Here is a 20,727-nt window from a genome sequence, read left to right as displayed (position 1 = left end):
CAATAGTGGTTGTTTGATAATTATACTGTCATGCTCTGCATTAGCTCTTTTCATTTCTCCAGATATTGTACAGTGCCTATAGAAAGTCTACACCCCCTTTCAAATTTTTCACCTTTTGTTGCCCTATAGCCTGGAATTAAAATAGATTAAGTTTTTTTTTTTTTTTTTTTTTTCATTTATCTACACATCCTTCCCCACAACTTTCAAATGAAAAAAAAATTCTATAAATTTGTAGAAAATTAATTAAAAAAAAAAAAAAAAACTGAAATAGCTTGGTTGGATAAGTGTCCACCCCCCTTGTAATAGCAATCCTAAATTAGCTCAGGTGTAACCAGTCACCTTCAGAATCACACATCAAGTTAAGTGGCCTCCACATGTGTTAAGGATGATTTCAGGAAAAATTCAGCAGTTCCTGTAGGTTCCCTCTGGTGGGTAGTGCATTTCAAAGCAAAGACTCAACCTTGAGCTCAAAGGCCCTTTCAAAAGAACTCCAGGACAATGTTATTGGAAGGCACAGATCAGGGGATGGGTATAAAAAAATATCAAAGGCCTTGAATATCCCTTGGAGCACGGTCAAGACGATTATTAAGAGGGGAAGGTGTATGGCACCACCAAGACCCTGCCTAGATCAGGCCGTCTCTCCAAACTGAATGACCGAGCAAGAAGGAGACTGATCAGAGAGGCTACCAAGAGGCCAATGGCAACTTTACAACTTTATAACTTTATGGCCAAGACTGGTCAAAGTGTGCATGTGACAACAATATACCAAGTACTCCACAAATCTGGCCTGTATGGTAGGGTGGCAAGAAGGAAGCTATTATTCAAGAAAGCCCACCATGAATCCCATTTGAAGTATTCAAAAAAACAGTCAGGAGATTCTGTAGCCATGTGGCAAAAAGTTTTTTGGTCTGACGAAAATAAAATAGAACTTGTTGGCCTAAATGCAAAGCGTTGTATTTGGCGCAAACCCAACAGAGTGCATCACCCAAAGAACACCATCCCTACTGTGACCAATGGTGGTGGCAGCATCATGTTATGGAGATGTTTCTCATTGGCAGGGACTGGGGCATTTGTCAGGATAGAAGGGAAAATTAATGGAGCAAAGTACAGAGAAGTCCTTGAGGAAAACATTCTGCCCTGTGCAAGAAAGCTGAAACTGGGACGGAAGTTCACCTTTCAGCATGACAACGACCCGGAACACACAGCCAAAGCTACACTGGAGTGGCTAAGGAAAAAAAAAGGTAAATGTCCTTGAGTGGCCCAGTCAGAGCCCTGACCTAAATCCAAATTTGTGGCATGACTTGAAGATTGCTGTCCATCAACGATCCCCAAGGAACCTGACAGAGCTTGAACAGTTTTCTAAAGAAGAATGGTCAAATATTGCTAAATCTAGGTGTGCAAAGTTGGTAGAGACCTATCCCAACAGACTCACAGCTGTAATTGCTGCCAAAGGTGCTTCCACCAAGTATTAACTGAGGGGTAGAGACTTATCCAATTACGATCTTTCAGTTTTGTATTTTTAATATATATTTTTTTCTCTCAATAAAAACTTTTTTCCCCTTAACAGTGTGGCATATGGTGTGTAGATAAGTGGAAAAAAATCCTCATTTAAATGCATGAAACTCAGAGGCACTGACACAACAAAATGTGAAAAATGTTCAAGGGGGTGTAGACTTTCTATAGGCACTGTATATCTTCTCACATTCTACATGGCTTCCAGACTACAATGTTTTACGGATTTTTAATAACATGTTTGTGATCCATGCTACTGTGAAAACAGTACTAGATATTATATATCCAGTTTCTGTGGCTATACCTTACACATGGCAGATTTAGGCTAACACTATACAAATAGATATTGTGCCAGCTGCCTAGTAAAATTATCTCTGAAACTATAGATGCCATGAATTGTTTTTTGGGTCTTCCAGTACTGGGTTTGTCAATTACAGATTATATTCCTTTGTACTTGTTGATTATGCTTTGGATACCACACCTTGAAAATCAAGTGATGCGAGCTATTTCACTCAATGTTTTTCCTTCTTTATGCAAGTCAAGGTTGTTATAATGGTAGAAAACACCAGTGGAGACATTTAGTAAATTGTTGTGGTTCATAAACTGTATATAAATACTATGAAAAATGGAAAAGCCTCTTGTATTTAGACAGTTACATATTGAGACCTGCAACATGTATAATAGAAAATAACTGTTGAATTGAATTTATAATAAGATATTTATATAGAGGATACACCTCGAAGATTAATGAGTACTCTAGTTAATTCACAAATGAGGACAGCTGATAAGCCACGAGCCCCACAAGGAGTTGAGTATGTTGTTTATGGCTATCCACATGAAGGGAATATACACAGTACTCGATGAAGGCTCATGGAGCATTATGTTTATATAACAAGTCAAGTACCTAGTGTTGTGGCATGACCTGAAACGAGCTGTCCATGCAAGGAAGCTCTCAAATGTCACCAAGGTGAAGCAGTTCTGTAAGGAAGAATGGGCCAAAATTTCTCAAAAACGATGTGAGAGCCTGACCAACAGTTACAGGAAAGGTTTAGTTGAAGTCATTGCTTCTCAAGGGGGTGCCACAATTTAATTTTTCACACATGGATATTGAATGTTGAATCATTTGTGGATAAATAAATGTTGAAAAGGTATCATGTTTGTGTGTCATGTGTTTAATCAGGTTATCTTGATCTATTATTAGGACTTAGATTAAGATCTAATAACATTTTAGGTTTGAAATATGTGAAAATCCTAAGGGGTTTACAAACATTTTCTCGGCACTGTATTGTATTTATAACGTATATGTATAAACAGATTAACCTGTTTTAACATTAATGTTTTGAAATTCCTAAAAATGTCCTTTTGACAATTGTGAGGAAGCAGTTACGTAGCTGTGCCCTGTCCCTGGTTGGCATTTTATTTATTTTTTGATATCGAGTTTCATTGGACCTTGCATTATTTGTTTTGATGTGAGCGATATGCATTTCTTAACACAGTGTTTGCAATGGGATTACAGGAAGTAAGGAAATGCATTACAAAATGGTGCTGTGGCAACACAGAGCAACTTTTTTTCATCAGGAGAGAATCGCTAGGGCTATAATTTTCTTAAAGGGAATGACTAGAATCCCACTGTACTACTTAGTGGAATGAGTGGGACTTTGTTCATCGACTGTTTTAATGCAGGGAGTTTCAAAATCTCATACATCCTAGCAGTTCATTGGAAATTGAAATGTTATGATGAAACAGATGAAAATAGTTCTGCTTACTTTGTCATGCCATTTTTTTTTTTTTTATTGCAATACCAAGAGTTTTGTTTTCTTAACAATATAATTTAATGTTAATCAATGTAATGCAAACACATGACTATTTCAGGCTAAACTTGCTGTCAAACGAAAGAGGATAATGTTGGAATTGCCATGAGCTGCACAATTTATCTTGCACAGTTTTTAACAGGGAACTGACGTAAATCACTAAATTAGTGAATTAAAAAAAAAAAAAAAAAAAAAAACTGTTTTGGTTTCTCCAGGCACCTGGCCTTTAGAATTTACATTGGCAATGGATGCAGACCTACATTGTGCATTTACCAGTTCAGCTATTCAGCCTACAAGGACTTGTTTTACAATATTCCACTGTGTACATTATTCCACATGTTCTACTGTGTTACCATGGTAACAATGTATGCTAACTTTCCACAGTAATCAAGTTTCTTCAGTGTAATCTTTCTCTATGGTGAAGTTTGTAAGGCAATGAGTTATGTTCATCAATAAATCAAAATTATAAAACAGTATCACCAAAAATTGTAATTGTTTTAGTTCGACTTCCTTTATAAAGGGATTGGTAACACTTTAAAATAATGCGGCATTCAGACGGAATTAAGTATGAATTTGCAGACACTGTTTAAAGTGTTACCAATGGATACATCAATGATCTTATTAATATGCATAAATGCACAAATAATTAGGCAAGTTCAGGAGATGAGATTTAATTAAAGCATTATCTAGAAATATAATAAAAATAACATTCCAATTAGACCATATTTAATGTGTATATGCGCATATTTGTTTTATGATTTAAAAAGGGCCACTTTATTATATTTGTAAGGCTATTTTGCTGATCTGTCTTAAAACTTTTTAGCCAATTAGTGCTAATGTATTCATTTCGAAGCAGTTTAATTAAACAGAGAACTCATTGTGTATTAGGTAAGAGAAATAAAAACAAAGAATACAGTGTAGATGTTTTGTTAAAACAGCAACACAAAACAGTATCTGTAGCACCAATATGCACATTTAGCTGATGCCACAGACCTTTATTTACCCTTCATCCCTGATTTTCAGTGTAAGAATTTTATTGAAGAGATAAATGTATTCCCTTTTGCACTTTTCAGTGTTAGCGATATAACTTGGCACTGGTCCACGTTCACAAACCTTTCAAGAATGACAGGCTGCCATTTGTGAAACATGATGGCATTAAATAACAGCATCTCAGAGTAATCTATTCATAAAAAATATCCCAAGTGAAGAACCCGATGCTACGAATGCAATCTTCATTTTCATTTTAAAAAACATTTTTAACTGTTTTTGTTCAGGTGGCTGAGAGTTTTATTTGATTAACTTATTCCCTGACGTGATAGCCTGGTAGCCTTTGACAGAATCACCCAGGATAGCATCATGCACCACCAGTCAATAGGTTGATAAAAACAATTTAGGGCAGAGCATGGTTTTTTTTGTGTGTGTGTTTTTTTTAGACAAATGAATGTTAATATAAATACAACAATGCTAAGCAATCCAAAAAGACTTCCATAAACACATTACTACTGAAGTGTCCTACCTCTCTTACGAACACTAAATTCACAATTGCCAAGAAACGTAGAAAACATTTAAGTGTGTAATTAGAAAATAAATGAAATACCTGTAACTTTTTCACCCAGTCTTGGAACCTATTCATCTATCAGTACAGCTATACACGGGTCATGATGTTTCCATGGGCACTGATTGTAGCAAAGGACCATTTTAATTTCTGGGTTTGCTCCAACTGCACAAACTGATCCCTGTGGAAACACAACATAATGACTCACTGTAAGTAATAATACATGCTTTGAAATCAATTATATGTGTTGTAACTAAGGATGTAAAATCAATTTTGCTACATTTAATTAGCAACAGTATCATTTCTACAGCCCCCATTATCATTGTAAGGTAAGCTTTAATATCAATGGCATTTCCTTGACATCTGTAAAAGGTACTACACAACAGAATTACTACTGTCCAATACAGTGAGCTCCGGCAGAGTTTTCATTTCCAGGCAAATATTTAACTCTGTATCATTCTTATATCCTACAGCCTATGAATGGCATAGTGTATTGAAATTCAATGTACAATAAGGACAGCAGCAATCTTATGAAGGGTAGGGTAGTTGATTTTAAAACTGGAAGGACACACCTTTAAGTGGATAATCTATTAACATGTTAACATGTTTTATTTAAAGCATTTTCATATCTAACGGCTTATATGTAACATTTCAATTCTATTCTGTTAACATTAGCTGACATCAGATTGAAATCTAAAGGATAAGCACAATAATACATAACAGTGTATTAAAGCAGGATTGCCTATATAATAACATTGCGGTTCCTTATATTGTGTTTAAATGGGAGCCCAAAGATTTCTTTTCAATATGTTTTTTTTTTTTTTTTTTTTTTTTTTTTTATGTTCTGTTTAATATAAATATATTTTATAATATTTTATATTTTATAAAATAATCCCTATGTTAATGATTTTTAGTGTTAGGTCGTTAGTATTAATGAGCATAGTAAAAAGAAAAACCCAGTACACTTAAAGTATTCTTCACTAATCAGCTTACTCTTTCGACCTTCTGAAGGCTGAGGCTAATTTCCACTGGCAAATATAACAGCGCAAGATTCTAGATTCTGTATAAATTCAACCTATTGAAGTATTGCAAAGGTCACTACTTGGGGAGAAATGACATTTCAGAAAAGTGAGACTGCTTAATATCCATTCTGACCTTAAAGTGAGATGAAATGAAATACAGTTTTATTTATAGATTTATTTATTTTTTAATTTAGTAGTCGTCAATTAGTTTTTTGTTATTTTCTCCCCAATTTAGTAGTGTCCAATTATTCTTTTTAGCTCAGCTCACCGCTACCACGGCTGCGCTGACTCGGGAGGAGTGAAGACGAACACATGTTGTCCTCCAAACCGTATTGCCGTTAGCCGCCCGCTTTTTTACACACTGCAGACTTACCATGCAGCCATCCAGAGCTACAGCATCGGAGAACAATGCAGCCCTGGATAGCTTACAGGCAAGCCAATAATTGAGAATACAGTACGAAGGTATCGCTCATCGAAAAAACCACAGGTGCCAGTGAAAGGCATGAGAAAAGCTGAAGTCTGAAAGGACAGTTTATTCATTGAAACAAGTGGGGGGGGGGGTCTTTTAATGTTATGACTAGAAGCAATTCAAGGAAGTAAAAGTGGCATGTTGCCCATGGACACTGGTTTTGGGTGTACAAAGATCATTTTACAGCAGAACAGAATTTCCTCAAAGAAGAACAGTCAAAGCGTGTGCATCATTTGTCAGATGTCCTGTATATCTCAAGTATTCATACCTTCTCTCATCTTCCTTTCTGACGCAGAACTACAAGAAACGCTTATATTAACATGATTGCTCAAAAGGCTAAAAGCGACATTGCAAATATGCTGGAGATTCATCAGACTAAAGACAAAGAACACCTGATGTTAAATGTTTCTGTAAAAGAAATAACTTTTGTAATGTGTAATTCAAGAATATTGTTGAAAACATATAAATAAATATTTATTAAATAGACTTTTGCTACAGAATTCTTGTCATATTGCAGACCGTTATGCAGGCCTAGAAAAGATGAGAATATAGAGTATGTGTCTAGAAAGGAGAATGGGTTGTTCTAGTAGGATTCTTTAGGGTATTCATTTGGATTAATCAGCCTGTTCACCTAAACCCTAGGACACACATGAGTGGCGCAGCACCACCAGTGGGGAGAGTCAAAATGCTGCACATATTGCTCACCTTTTATTTCAGTTAGAGTGAACACACATTTATGGAGTGCATTTGTGCCAAAACTATCCAGCTATTAATTTATCAATTTGTTTGTCAGTTCGTGAATTGGTCAATTTGTCCAGCAATTTGTCCATAAATTTGTCAATTCATACAGTAATTCACAAACGTATTTGTTAATTCATCTAATAATTTATTAATTCATTTGTCAATTTATTAATACAAAAGACTGTATGGGCCTGCACTTTTCCAATCAACCAAACAAACTTTCCAACAAAGAGACAAACTTCCAACTGTCAATCTCACACTGTGCTGAAAACACTGCAAACTTTCTAACCAACGGGAGCAGACATTAATATTTTAGTCAGTGGAAATCCAGCCTAACTCAAAACTGTGTCAGACAATAATATTGCAGTTTATTAGAAGGGTGTTTCAAAATATATTCTATTTAACAATATACTCGACTTCTTTTATTTTCAATGGAGACTTCCGTCTCACTGCATGCAAAGCATTGTGGTATACAGAGAGTTTGGCAAAAAAAAATTCTATGGCGTGTCAATGGAGGCATAAGAAATTTTGCGTGATAAAGTGTGAAATAAAGTAAAATCCAGGGATAATCCAAGAGAACTATATTATCCCAACTGGAATAACACATTTTTAAATAGTCCCATAGATGCGTTCATCATTTTCAAGTTTCGAAGTGCAGTTTTAAGTTTCATAATAAACAATGAAAACTTTATTATTTTCTGCAGTCAGACAAATGACATAGTGGTCTCAGAAGTCAGGTGATCCTGGTTTAAACTAGTAAACAGCTGTGTGGAGGAGTATAATTGTTTTTTTTTTTTTTTCTTTTGACACTGTTATCATTTAGTATTCTGAACAGCTGGAACATCCTGATACATGAACATTAGCTTTCCATGCTTCAGTGAGATGAGAGGATAATCTATTTTAATCATCCTGCATATGAACTGTAAGCAAAGCCGTCATTTTAATTTCAGAAACAGACGGCAGCATTAACAGGTTACTCAAGCATTTCTGTAACACTCATTCATGTTGGTTGATTGCAAGATCATTTCTGCTAACAGTACACTCAGAGCACTGATAAATGGGCAATATAATTACTTACATTGGCCAAGATGATTACTGTTTTAATGCTTAAGTTGAATGAACCTTTAAAGTTTGAAGAATTTAACAAATTATATATTCTGTTACGCAATGCTGTCAGCCAAAAAAAACTTCACTTCAAAATAATGCCAGACGGTAGTGTTTAAAGAACATTCTTTCACTTGAAGGTTTGACATTCATTGTCTTTGAAGGGCAACTTTAAAGAATCACACAATCAATCCCCTGTTGATTGCATTAGCAAGAACAAATATATGGTACAATTTAAAAGAGGTTTTTGTCCATAACTTAAAAAGTCCCAATGTTAGTTTTGGAATGAACACTTTTCGTTTCCTGCCCAAGCACATGGCCTGTGCTGCAGGCTTTAGGGTTTTTAAAATCTAGCTGGGAATGAACAGACTACCAGTGGTAGAGTCAGTCATGCAGGAATCCAAAAAAAAACAAAAAACCACAGGCACAAAGAACACATGTGAGTCATAAAGAAAGCAACAGCTCATTTATGTGAAGAATAATCAAAACACAAAACAGCTGCAATGGCTTTTGGAAATTAGAGTTCTTGTTAAAGGAAAAACAGTTATTGTTTTTTTATTATTTTATTTTTTAGATTGGCTCTTGTTCAAAAGAATCGCAATCTGAAAAATCAAAAAAGAAACATTCTGAATGGATCTCATTTCTGGACTAATTCAGTAGCAAGTCCTCTAAGCTTCTTTCTCTTCAACAATCAGCTGTTTCAGTGAGTCATGTGTTGTCAATATCTCTGCTGTCCTTAGCATGACCTCTTGAATTAGGAAGGCTGACATATAAACTTAATGTGGAAGTGTAGGATGGAAATGTGTCTTTCATATAGAGAAATATCATAAAACCTTTTGATTTCTATCACTTGTTAAGTAATTTGAACATGAAATGCCCTTGATGTCCTTGAATATCTGGTTTAGCTCTTAAAAATGACTTAGTGGAGTACAGTGGATCTATTCTGGTTGTAAATATTATGTATTATTTAAATGCACAATTGAACAGCCTTTTGAAAACAAATTGACTTACAGAATACAAGGTTTGAAAGGGTAAAGGCATACATCCATTAATGTGTGATACAATATTCATGTTTAAACGAAACTAAGCAAAACAGTAAAGATTTAATGTAGCATAACCTGTTCATTTGTGCTTTAATCTGGGTCACTAGGTAGCTAAGTTATTTTCTGCCCCTCAGCTGAGCTGTGCTGTAGATACAGAGGTAACAAGTATGTTAGCAACATAAACTATCAGTATAATGCCATGACTAATGAGATCACCATTACTTACATCTACTGTACAGTATGTTTTGCATCACCTAAAACTTTAGGATTGATAAAAAAAAAAAAAAAAAAAACCGATATGAACATTAGATGGATATTTTATTTAATGTCATGTAATCAAAGAAACTACACAATGATATTGCAAAAGTCCACCAGAATCCATAATAGTAGACTATATTTCATGTTGGATTTTGAAATGTCAAATTGTCAGTTTTTTTTTTACGTATATCGAAAACCACAAAGTGGTATGTAATTCAGTATGTTAACATAACATTATTCAGCAGGTTTCATTCAACTTTGTGAAGCAAAATTAGTTCATTCTATAGGGTGATGCAAACCTTTTGTCCCAACTGTATATGTAAGTGTGACATATTGTATGTAAAAACAAATGGACAATAACCACAATATATATCCAGATTCCAATACAATCACAAACTTTACAGTATTATTTACAGTATAATCATAAATCTCGAAAAACTACTCACTTCTAAATCTTTTGTAGTCATTTTTGTATTACTTAAGTATAAATACATAATTTGGATAATCCAATATATAAATATATATAAATCCAATAATTTGGATTCATATGTTGTTTTTTTGAAACTTTTTGTGAAAGAAAAGACACACATTTGCCCGTTTTCCCATTGGAAATAGTGATATTTTGAAATATCACTGTCCTGGTCACAAAAGCAAAGTTTGTGGGGAATAATAGCCATTTTCTATACTTTTGAGGCATAAACAATTAGGAAATAACACTTACTACCCAGGAACAAAAATTGTGTTACATAGTGTTATTAACAAGAAAGAAGTGGGAATAATGTCATCCTCCAGGTAAAATGACCCAGCACAACCCTCTTAAAACATGGCTTACAGAGACTTCTTTAAAAGATGTTATGTTTTAAAACAAAAAAATACATGTTTACTAAAACGTATGTTTCTTTCAAAACAGAACACATCTTATTGAACTGTGGGTACAGAATACTGTATGTTAAAATATTATTCTGTATATTAAGAATCACAGAATTGCATTAAGTAGGACCTTTTTTTTTTTTTGCCTGGCCATATGCTTTCATGCATGACATTTTGTTAAAGCTATTCAGCTGAAAATACGCATGCACTGTCTTGAAAAAAAAAGGAAAGAAAAAACGTTCAAGAATAAAGCTCGGCACAGATGTTGACCATACTGATTTTAAAGATTTTGAGAAAAATGCCACAATTTGTCTGAGATGCAGAACCTTCTCAATTCAAGATGAAATCCAGACCGCTAGTTTTAATAAATATATTTTGTATCTTACCAGATGTGCTCATATGTGTCAGGTCTGTCTCATTGGAGTCGACTTGCCTATACCATCTACATTTGCCAGTGAATTCTTTTAGTTCTCATCAGCTTGAATGTCAGAATATCAGTGGTGCATGTTAATGTTTATATCAATCAATCTATATTATATATAGCGCCTTTCACAGATGTCTTGCAGCAATTCCTCAGGAATGGTCAGGGGAGGTAGGGGCTGCTTCTGAAGGAAGAATCGCATCATGGTCCCCCTCAGCAATGCTGACATCTGGTTCTGTAACATTTGGGGTGACATTCGGGCCGGCATTATCGGCTGAGCTGGGGCTAGAGCAAGGGCTTGAGCATGCTGTCTGGCCAGGGGCTGCCAATGCTGGGCACAATCATAAAGCCATGTAGGCTGTTGAAGGAAAAAAGAGTAAACATAGTGCAGTTGTGTAGTGTTTATAGCTGAGTTTATAGAAGCAATGTTTCTGATTCCAAGGAAGTGACAAGTTGGCTTCCAGCAAATAAATTGCAGGGGAACTCCAGAAAATGAGAGAGAGAGAGAGAGAGAGAGAGAGAGAGAGAGAGAGAGAGAGAGAGAGAGAGAGAGAGGGAGAGCTGTTTCACAGAGTCTCGATCACTGCAGCTGGACAAAGGTGTCTAGCATGGACTACGTGCAGTCACACAACCATAGCCTACAACATAATGGAGCATTGTCTACAGGCAGAGGGCATTCAGGCCCTGTGTGCACTGAGCACCCGAGGGCGCTATGTGCACTGAGATACTAGACACCTGCATACCGAGCATACTGTGCACTGAGCACCGCATTTGCAACAAGTACTACGTGCACCTTGCACCAGGCACAGCATGCACCGTGCACCGAGTACCGTGCAGCACTATATGCACATGCACCACGCACCATGAGCAGCGCGTGCACCGAGCAGGCGTGCGCTAAGGCCCTGTGCTACCGAGGCACCGAAGCTCCGTGCATACCAAGACACCAAAGTACCATGGGCTGAGCATGCATCGAGGTACTGAAGCACCCGAGGGGTAGCTAATGCAGTGGTGCCTACCGTAACCACATTGGTCACACACCTGGGCAGCGCGCAGCGTACACCGGGGAGACACAAGCCGCGGCAGGCGAAACACGCAAAACACAGCAAAAACAATTGGGGGAGGACACACTGTTGTTTGTTGTTGTCAAGAGCTGACACACCGAGGTAGGCGAGCCAATGCAGCCACCTATGTCTACTCTACAGCGGGGTGTATAAAATACACAGCCCGGTGGAGGAAAACAAAGCTGACTGGCTCTTGTTGTTTAAAACAACTGCGCTGCAGTTAATCCAGAGTACGACCCAGACAAGCAGAGTTGTGCAGTCTGGTATACAAACAGGGGATGCGCAGTGACAACCAAAACAAACAAGGCCCCCATCCAGCACCCAGAAGGTGGCTGGTGGAATCAGTCGACAGCAGGGATGTGGAGAAGCCTTGCCCCCGTGGAGGAACTGTGTTCGCTCAAGAGTGTAGACTGAAAAGACGTACACACACACTCCTTTAACCATTTGAGTAGCATGAATGTACTGGTACGTTCTGGAACTTTAAACTTGAATTACTGAGCCTAAAAAACTCCTGGTAACATAATATTGTAACATTAGGTTTCTATAAAACCTTTTATTGGTCTCTTGCCCCCTCTACCAGATATTGACTGAATTACATACAATAAACCCTGTCACAAATTATCAACAATGTCTGTAAATCTGTGAAAATCTCTCAGCGAGAAAAAAGTGTTAGAAATAATACTGAATTCAGATTCTGATTTAAATTCAAATACATACAATTCTTCCACTGAATTGGATGTCAGCGAGTGTGTCAGTGAAGACATAAGTGAAGAATATTTACCATCTAGTCACAGACATCCAGCAAACAGGCGGCGCCAAGCTCTGTGCATTGCTCCATTCTTCAGGAGTATCATACACTGAAGCATTAGACACTCTCACTCCCCCCGCCCCCACAACCTCTTTACCCGGATATGATTTATTCATGTCTCCCTCTCTAGTTCAGCCCTTTTTTTGTTAGAAAGTGTTGTTGCGGGTGTTCCACCCCGTTGTTAATTGTTTATTGCCTACCTGTTATTTTTTAGTCAAAACCTTTCCCTATGACAAAATAAAACATTATTTTTATTTGTTTTATTTATTTACGGTAAGCAATTATTGGTCTGTATTTCATCAGTATTTATTACATACATACAAATATATAGCTTTCAGCTGGTTTGTAAGCTGTACTCATATAATCAAGCTCATGCAGAAGACAGAAAAAAAAACTCACTCCCGAAGGATCGGCAGGGCATTTTAGAACTCACTACTCAAAGGGTTAAATGAATACTGCACAGGCAGTTGCTCACACAAGACAAACGGTAAGGAAAGGCAGCCTACACACAAGCGAGCAGACTGCTGAAAACAGGAGGAAAGAAAAGAGGCTTCGGTTTTGGAGCCATTGATTCCAGGGAAGTGGCAAGCCAGCTTTCAGCACGAATGCAGGGGAACTGCAGTCGACTCAGAAATGCTGTTTTAGAAAAAATGCTCAGTTCCACACAAAGGTCTTACCTTACCATCTTGAGAGGCAAAAAGAGAAAGGACTTCCATGGAATGATGTTTTTAACCCCTAGCTAGGCAGGACCGAGGATGTCATCCAGGAAGGGACACCTATTGGCAGATCTTGTATAGAGAGCTCAGTGAATACATACTAATAGGCAGTCATATCCCATACTTAATGTTTTGGTGGTCGTCTTCGAATTGAAAGGGAACTGTGTTTCTTAACAATTAATAATGTTTGAATTATGTTGTGGTAGGTTAAGATTGATGGTAGCAATCTGAGACTCGTCAAGGTTTTAAAAGTGACAGAGAAAATCACATCACATTCATTTAACTCTCCTTCCCTTTATCAATTAATTCTATCAAGCGCACCTGCTTGTCATCCAAGTAACCTGCTTTCTGCTGTTGTCTTCCTCTATATAACCATCATGCTGTGAATCCCAGGTAAAAACACTGGGTCATTTTATAATCTCAATAAATCACTCCACGGCAGTATACAAATTGGGTGCAAGGGCTCTGCACCAATAATTTCTTGAAACAGTGAGTTTATTAAAGATTTGCGATGGAAGATATTTGACAAACTCACTGTCATAGGTGCAAGCAATAACCAGTGTACAATACTAGTGCACCCCTAGTAATCACTTAGGGCTTCATTACACATGTTCTTGTTACTCAGAGTGAAATATGTTGGTGACTTTATTAAACATGCCAAATATTCCGTGCAGAAACAGTAACACGTTATGATTAGGAACACAATGCTTTGAGAATAAAAGGGCATACATTATTACTTTAGTATTACATTACAAAACACGATTTTTCAGTTAATTACACTGAGAGTAACTGAATGACACACAATTTTATTCAAGGCAGCATAAACTGGAAGGAAGATTTTCAACATCAGTATTCAACTAGTTAGTTTTGAGAACCTGAGATTTTGTACTCAAGGTTAATGGAATATGGCAACGCAACAAATTAAGGGAGATCCCAATTATGGTGGATGCAAGGAGTAATGAAGCATTTGCAGGAATCTTCAAACAGTTGAACCTTACCTTATGCTGATGTGGCTGTGAAATGACCCATCACTGCCCAACAGTCGTTACAGCTGATCTTACACAAAATGTTTAATGAGGGATTACATAACAAAACAAGAACATACAAGGTATTTATCTGTTGCTGCTTCATGTTTCAAGCTATATGACTCATCTATCTTTGTCTCAGCTGAGAATAAAAATGTGAAGCAGGTGGAATTACGCACAAAAGCAATTCTTGCATTTTTGACTAGGACGTGTCTGGTACAGGTACGTAGTCCATCAATTTAGTTATCATTTCTGTAGCAGAGCTCAGAACAAAGGTTTATCTATTGAATTGTTGGGCTCCTCCAACATGTTGCTGTAGGCAGCAATTGAAGCTTGTATTACATTCTCAAGAAAAGATCAAAGAAAATATTTTTGATGCTATCAGTGTGAAAAGGGCATGCATTCCTGTTTATGTGCCTTAGAGAAAAGATGACAAAACCACTGTCTGAAATACCAAAATAAAATATGGTGTGTCTGAGTAGTATGGGCTTCTTAGGCTAAGGCCAAGATTTCATGAGCTTGTGAGCTATATTTCTATGTCACAATGCTAAATAATCACAGCACTTCACTCTCTGGCAACGCTACAAACCAAGTCTGTTTTCGACAACACTACAGAGTGCTGCATGAATATACAATGGTACACTGCTTGGCATGTTGTAATGATTCTGACAGATTCAAACCCAAAGTAGACAAGGGTGCTTTTGTGAACAAAAACAAAGCATCCCGGGGATAGAGTGGATTGTGAGCTGTAAGTAAAATGAATGTATGTAATATGTATAGAAATGAGTAGTGGCTTTAAAGTACAAGATAGAATACAGTACTCCCTTGATAATTCACTTATTTGGTGAATTCATTTGTTTGCTTAATTCACTGTTGGGCCATGTTAACAGTCAACTGTAAAAGTCTTATATTTTCCTGAGAGAGTTTTCTTTGGACAGCTATAGGTTTCTAGAATATGGCAGAAGGTTAATACACTACTGTTGACTTATTAAAAAATAAATGCCCCATCAAAATTCTAAGAGATATGATCAGAGGTTACAACAAAACTGGCTTTTGAAATTATTCATTGGCGAAAGCAGCCTGTAATTGAGAGTGACTACAAAAATATACAATACAGCTTTGCACCAATTATGAACAGAATGCTGTATATCTAATTAGAAATTTTTAAAGAAATCATATGACCTCATTTGGAGGTCAGGTGTTAATGGGTTAATCTAAAAGTTGATATAATCCTGCAACTATGAAGAGTATATCAATGGTTTCAGAACTATACATGCTGAAATATAGGTTTTGACATGGCATGGCCATAGGTTAATTTTTTTGGGACAATGTCCAAATCCAGCTTGACCAAGAGAATCATAGAATACACTTGTGTATTGAATGAGAAATCAGTATCTCAAAGAGTTTGGTCCTTATAATCCATAACCAAAAAGTCACATGACAACAACTGTACCCTCCCCCATTCCCCCACCCCCCTCAACAATTCACATGCTTTCTGGGTTTGGACATTTCTTGCTTGACCATCTCAGAAATGGGGTTGGCTTTCATTTATAATCTCTATAGTATAATGACTTGTAGCATGTTCAAACCTATTGTACATATTGTGGAGTCTACTGTTAGAAAAGTGATCATTTTTTAGGTTTTATAGAGCAATATCTGTTGAATAAGTATATTTCTTTAGCCAAATAATATGTATTTTGAAATTATTTTAACCTGAACTTTATAGCCCCTAATCTTGTATACAGCTCTGATTTATTTATTTATTGGCAGCGGAACACCTCTTGAAATTTAGGTGAACTTTTATTACTGTTTCCAGCATTCCTTTATGGTGACAGCAGAGTCTGTTGGTTGGGTATAGTAATGATCAATAATATACATTTCAGTGTTAAAATTAATTAGTTTACTTTACCTTATTAACATATTTTCAACATCTTTGCTTTGAATCTCAGTAGGATGAGCTGGTAGATAGGGGTGGTATTGCTCCCTGTAATTTGACCAGATTGACCAAAATGCCCAGCTGAAGAAAAGTGAGACTTGCTTAATATTCACAATATTTACCATACATTACTGGTTTGGTTGTTTTTTTTATTTTTTTTTATTTTTTTTTTTTTATTTTTATTTTTACTGGTCTATTACCTGTTAGTCATGGACCCTGTTATCGTAGGAATCGTGATTTCTTTGCTGAAAAAGTCTTCCCTACAATAATTTTGTTTGTCTTAGTTGTCATGAATTAAACAGTTAAACAAATTACATTCTAATCTCATTAATAATTTCCACAGCACTCTGCTTTCAAGCTTCCCTTCCTGGGTTTTCATATGCCTACATGGAATAAAAGAAGCATATTGCACAACATAATGATTTAACAAAATTAATAATTATTAAGCTCTACTTAATCTTTATTTTTTTAACATAACTTAACCATAAGTACACTGTTCCTGTTATTTGTTTTGTTAAATGGTAATTACACTCTGGGCTTGATTTATCAATGTGTACATATTTTATTTCTTTAAAATTGGTTTCTGAACTGATATTTGCACTTTTCCTTAAAATTTATGTACATACATAGCCTTATACTATAGCTTACAAACAGCACAACCAAAAATCTGTTTAAGGCAAATGTGGCTTGCTCATCTACCGAAAGCATTCATAATATATATATATATATATAATATATATATATATATATATATATATATATATATATATATATATATATATATATATATATGTGATATATAATTATATATATATATAATATATATATATATGATATATATATATATTCCCAAAATACTAAATGCCACATTGATAAATACAGGCCAGTATCTATTCTGAAAAGTCAGCAAAAGAAAAAATCTTACTCATTAATGGCCACAGGAAGTACCATCACATCTGTGCTACAAGTCATGTTCAGAGCTGTGACAATGCTAGCAACATGCTGGGTAAATATGAATTGCTTAAGGTAAAGATTCAAAATCTAAATCCCCATGCTGATTATGTTCCCTGCTTTGCTTATTCTCTGAATTTGTTTGGTTCGTGTGCTGTGCAATACTATTTGACCACAGTTATATTTTTTGGCTTTATTCAAAGTCCATATTTTGTAAATCAACTCATAGATCGGAACTGCTGACAGCACACCTTGACAAATGTGGAATAGGTTTTACTAAAAATACTCTCTAACGAGATGGTATGGAAGAGCTGATGCAGCGAGTTTGCTATACAACCATGCTCTGAAATAAACATGCATAATCAACAGCCAAAGGCTGTTCTACATGAAGCTTTCCAAATAAAAGCTCAGATGTTCAAATTGGAAACTGCTGTAATGACTTTTGTGTGGGATGTCTCCAAAGAATGAATGTTACAAGTAAAGCACTGCAGCAGATGAACATAGATCTAAATTCAGTCACCATGCTGTGCAACTCACTTACTGATTTTGTCTAACAGGTCAGAAATTACTTTTAGTCGTACAAAGCTGAGGCAAAGATACTTACAGATACCGACGTGTATATCAGAAAAAGAATGTTTGATGAAACAGCAATTCCAGAGGTCAAACTTTTCGAACAGAAAACATTTATTGTTCAAACTCACTGTGCCATAAGAGACTGCATTTCTCAGTTAACAAGACTAATAACAGCATACAAGCAACTGAACACCAAGTTTTTTTTTTTTTTTTAATGCAGTACGCAAGGCTGCAGAATATTTAAGAAAGCACTATCCCCAAATGACATTTTCTTTATTTTCCTAAAGTCTATTAATAAGCATGGCAAACTGGAGTAAATTATGGTAAATACATTGCATAACCATAGAAAAGCATGTTAAACTGCACCAATACTGTGGTAAGCGTCTACGGCACCATGAATGCAACACAAAGCTGTACACCTTTTGATTGATAGAGTTTAAAGTATCTTTATTTTGTTCAGAATAGTTCTAGACATTCCTTTATTACATTACTTAAATGTCTATAGCCAAAAAAAGTTACATCCTTTAATAAACTGACACAAGCAGGACAGACAGAGTCTCAAAAATTTGAGTATCACACAAGTGGCCTGGGATTTTTATAATCTTTTGAAAAGCAGATGTGATCCTGGCTTATAATAATGTAAGTCTGCTTTTTACCCTTCCTTGTGCTAGGTTGTGACTGAAGTCCATTTCCACAGCACTGACAATTCACCAGACTGAACTGAGATATAAATATGCCAGTGATGCCGTTAGCATAGGGTTAAGCCATAAGCACGATCCTCACGGAACTGAAAACCAGGTGTCCTCCGAGTTGGTGAAAAACAGAGGACATCTAGTAACCTCCCACACGTGGATTAGTTTTTATCAATGAAAGACAAAGTGCTTTTGTGCATGATTTTTAAACAGTGAACTAGGTCTGAATAACTAATTTCATTGCACCTTATTTTCCAAAGGCTAGAATAACAAATTTCATCCTTTGAGTGATATCTATTTCCAGGCATTTCTTCAACTGAGTTGCCAATTATGTTTTGTATTTTCACCCATCCTCAATTTGGTTATGCCCAACCATTGTGTTTTACTGAAATGTAGAATATCTGGTCAGATCATACCAATTTTAATATTATATTATAGGGTTTATTGCAAAGGCTGGTAGTGCTTTGATGCGAATACACCAGAAACGCTATATCAATTCTAACATAGCACTGGCATGTTTGCCTTGTACAAGAGTAAAAAGACACAGGACGCCTGAGTTTTGCATTTTACTGAAGCTCCATTTATGTGCCACAGAATTAGGGGCAAGCGCCATTTGGGGTTGTACACGTATTTGTGCTGTGACCAGAATACAGTGTTTTATTTGAATCTTAAAGTCTTTGAAACGTAATACTTATTCTGCAGATGTGGTCCTTTTTGAAAAACAAAGTTGGAAAGCGGCTAGTCTAATTGGAAACACGGAAAGTTGCAGTTGGATGTAGAGTTGACATCTTGGGAGGATGTCAGCATTATGGCACTTTAAATGGAGCCCCAGTCAAGCTACAGCTCAGTGGTTACTTCATTGTGAAATTAGTCCAAATCCAAGATAAACAGAATTAGTTAAAGAGAGAGAAAGAGCCCAAGAGAACGAGTTCATCCTTGATTCCCATTAAATATTGCACCCAAAGAGGAGTTTACTTTGGTGTGCCAATCACTTCCAGGTAAAACAGGAAGCTGATCCCTGACTGAAATCAGTCCTTTCATTGGCTTACAGAATTTGAATGACACTTCCTTTCACACAGGCAATGAAGAGATAGAGAGATCATGGAGGAATAGATAACAGGATTTATACACATCATTTATTCTATGCTCTCCTACCACAAACCCAGTATAGTAGTTGACCACCTTAAATCCCCTTCGTTTGCCCCTCCTGCTTTCTCTTCCTTCTCTCCTCTTTCCATTACTGATGTCTCCATCTTGCTGAAATCAACTACTGCCACATGCCCCTTGGACCGCTGGCCAACAAATTTCATCCGTCTCTGTGCTTCTGACCTTGCTCCTTCCATTATGCACACTCTTGCACGCTACAAAACTGTTCTGTGTTAAATATAGTAAAAACAGCATGTTTATTTTAACATATCAAACATAGTGCTTACTTTTAATTACAATTTCCTCACTTGTATTTTCTCATAATTTCTTTGTAAATCAGACGTTTTGATGTTATTGTTTGTTTTCCTTCAGGATATTGTCTGTGACACATTTTTTACAGCCTGCTTGTTGTACGTGAGGGAAACATGTTACAACACAAGCACTGACACGAGACTTGGGGGTGGTGTTGGAAATGCTGGGCTATAAAACAGAGTGGTTTTAGCAGCTCAGAGACGGCTTTTGACATGCAGCCGGAACTTACCACACTCTGTGAAGCAATAGAGAATAGTGACCGAGATTTGTTTGTTTGACTGTTTTGTACACATGTTTTCTGTTTACCATTTTTATTTTGTGCCTGAGTTCGACTCTATTAGGTATTTAACTGCAATTCCCATCTCCAGTCTTGCTTTGGTACACTATTAGCTGCTTTGGTACACTATTATTCAGTTACTTTTTTTTCAATATAATCATGCATAAGACTTGCTGCGCAGTTCTGCGTTTTTATTGGTCTATTCATTTAAACTGGAAAATAAGTATTTTTTAAAAGAAAATAAGTATTTTTACAACTTTATTCAAAACAAGCATGAAGCTCTCAAGCTCTTCAACCAACTCTTTTTACTATGACAGTCAAAATGACAGCTGTGGTAGTTCTAGGTCTAATGTATCTCCAAAAGTTTCTGAAACCCTGGGTCTACTGATGATTTGAGATGTTTAAAATATATATATATATATAT

General features: G+C 36.2%; 1 protein-coding gene across 1 annotated transcript in view; it reads right to left on the bottom strand.

Moving 5' to 3' along the window:
- LOC121313824 (gamma-1-syntrophin) overlaps positions 1-5,053 on the bottom strand; it is a 65,071-nt gene extending 60,018 nt beyond the window's left edge. The window contains exon 1 of the mRNA XM_041246617.1: positions 4,921-5,053. The gene's annotated coding sequence lies outside the window, so the exon portion shown is untranslated. The remainder of the gene's footprint in view (positions 1-4,920) is intronic.
- Between the last annotated feature and the right edge of the window lie 15,674 nt (positions 5,054-20,727).

This window comes from Polyodon spathula, chromosome 4 (assembly GCF_017654505.1).
Source record: "Polyodon spathula isolate WHYD16114869_AA chromosome 4, ASM1765450v1, whole genome shotgun sequence".
Taxonomy (NCBI): Eukaryota; Metazoa; Chordata; class Actinopteri; order Acipenseriformes; family Polyodontidae; genus Polyodon; species Polyodon spathula.
The sequence above is the reverse complement of the archived record's forward strand: the minus strand, read 5'-3'. Positions and strand labels throughout refer to the sequence as shown.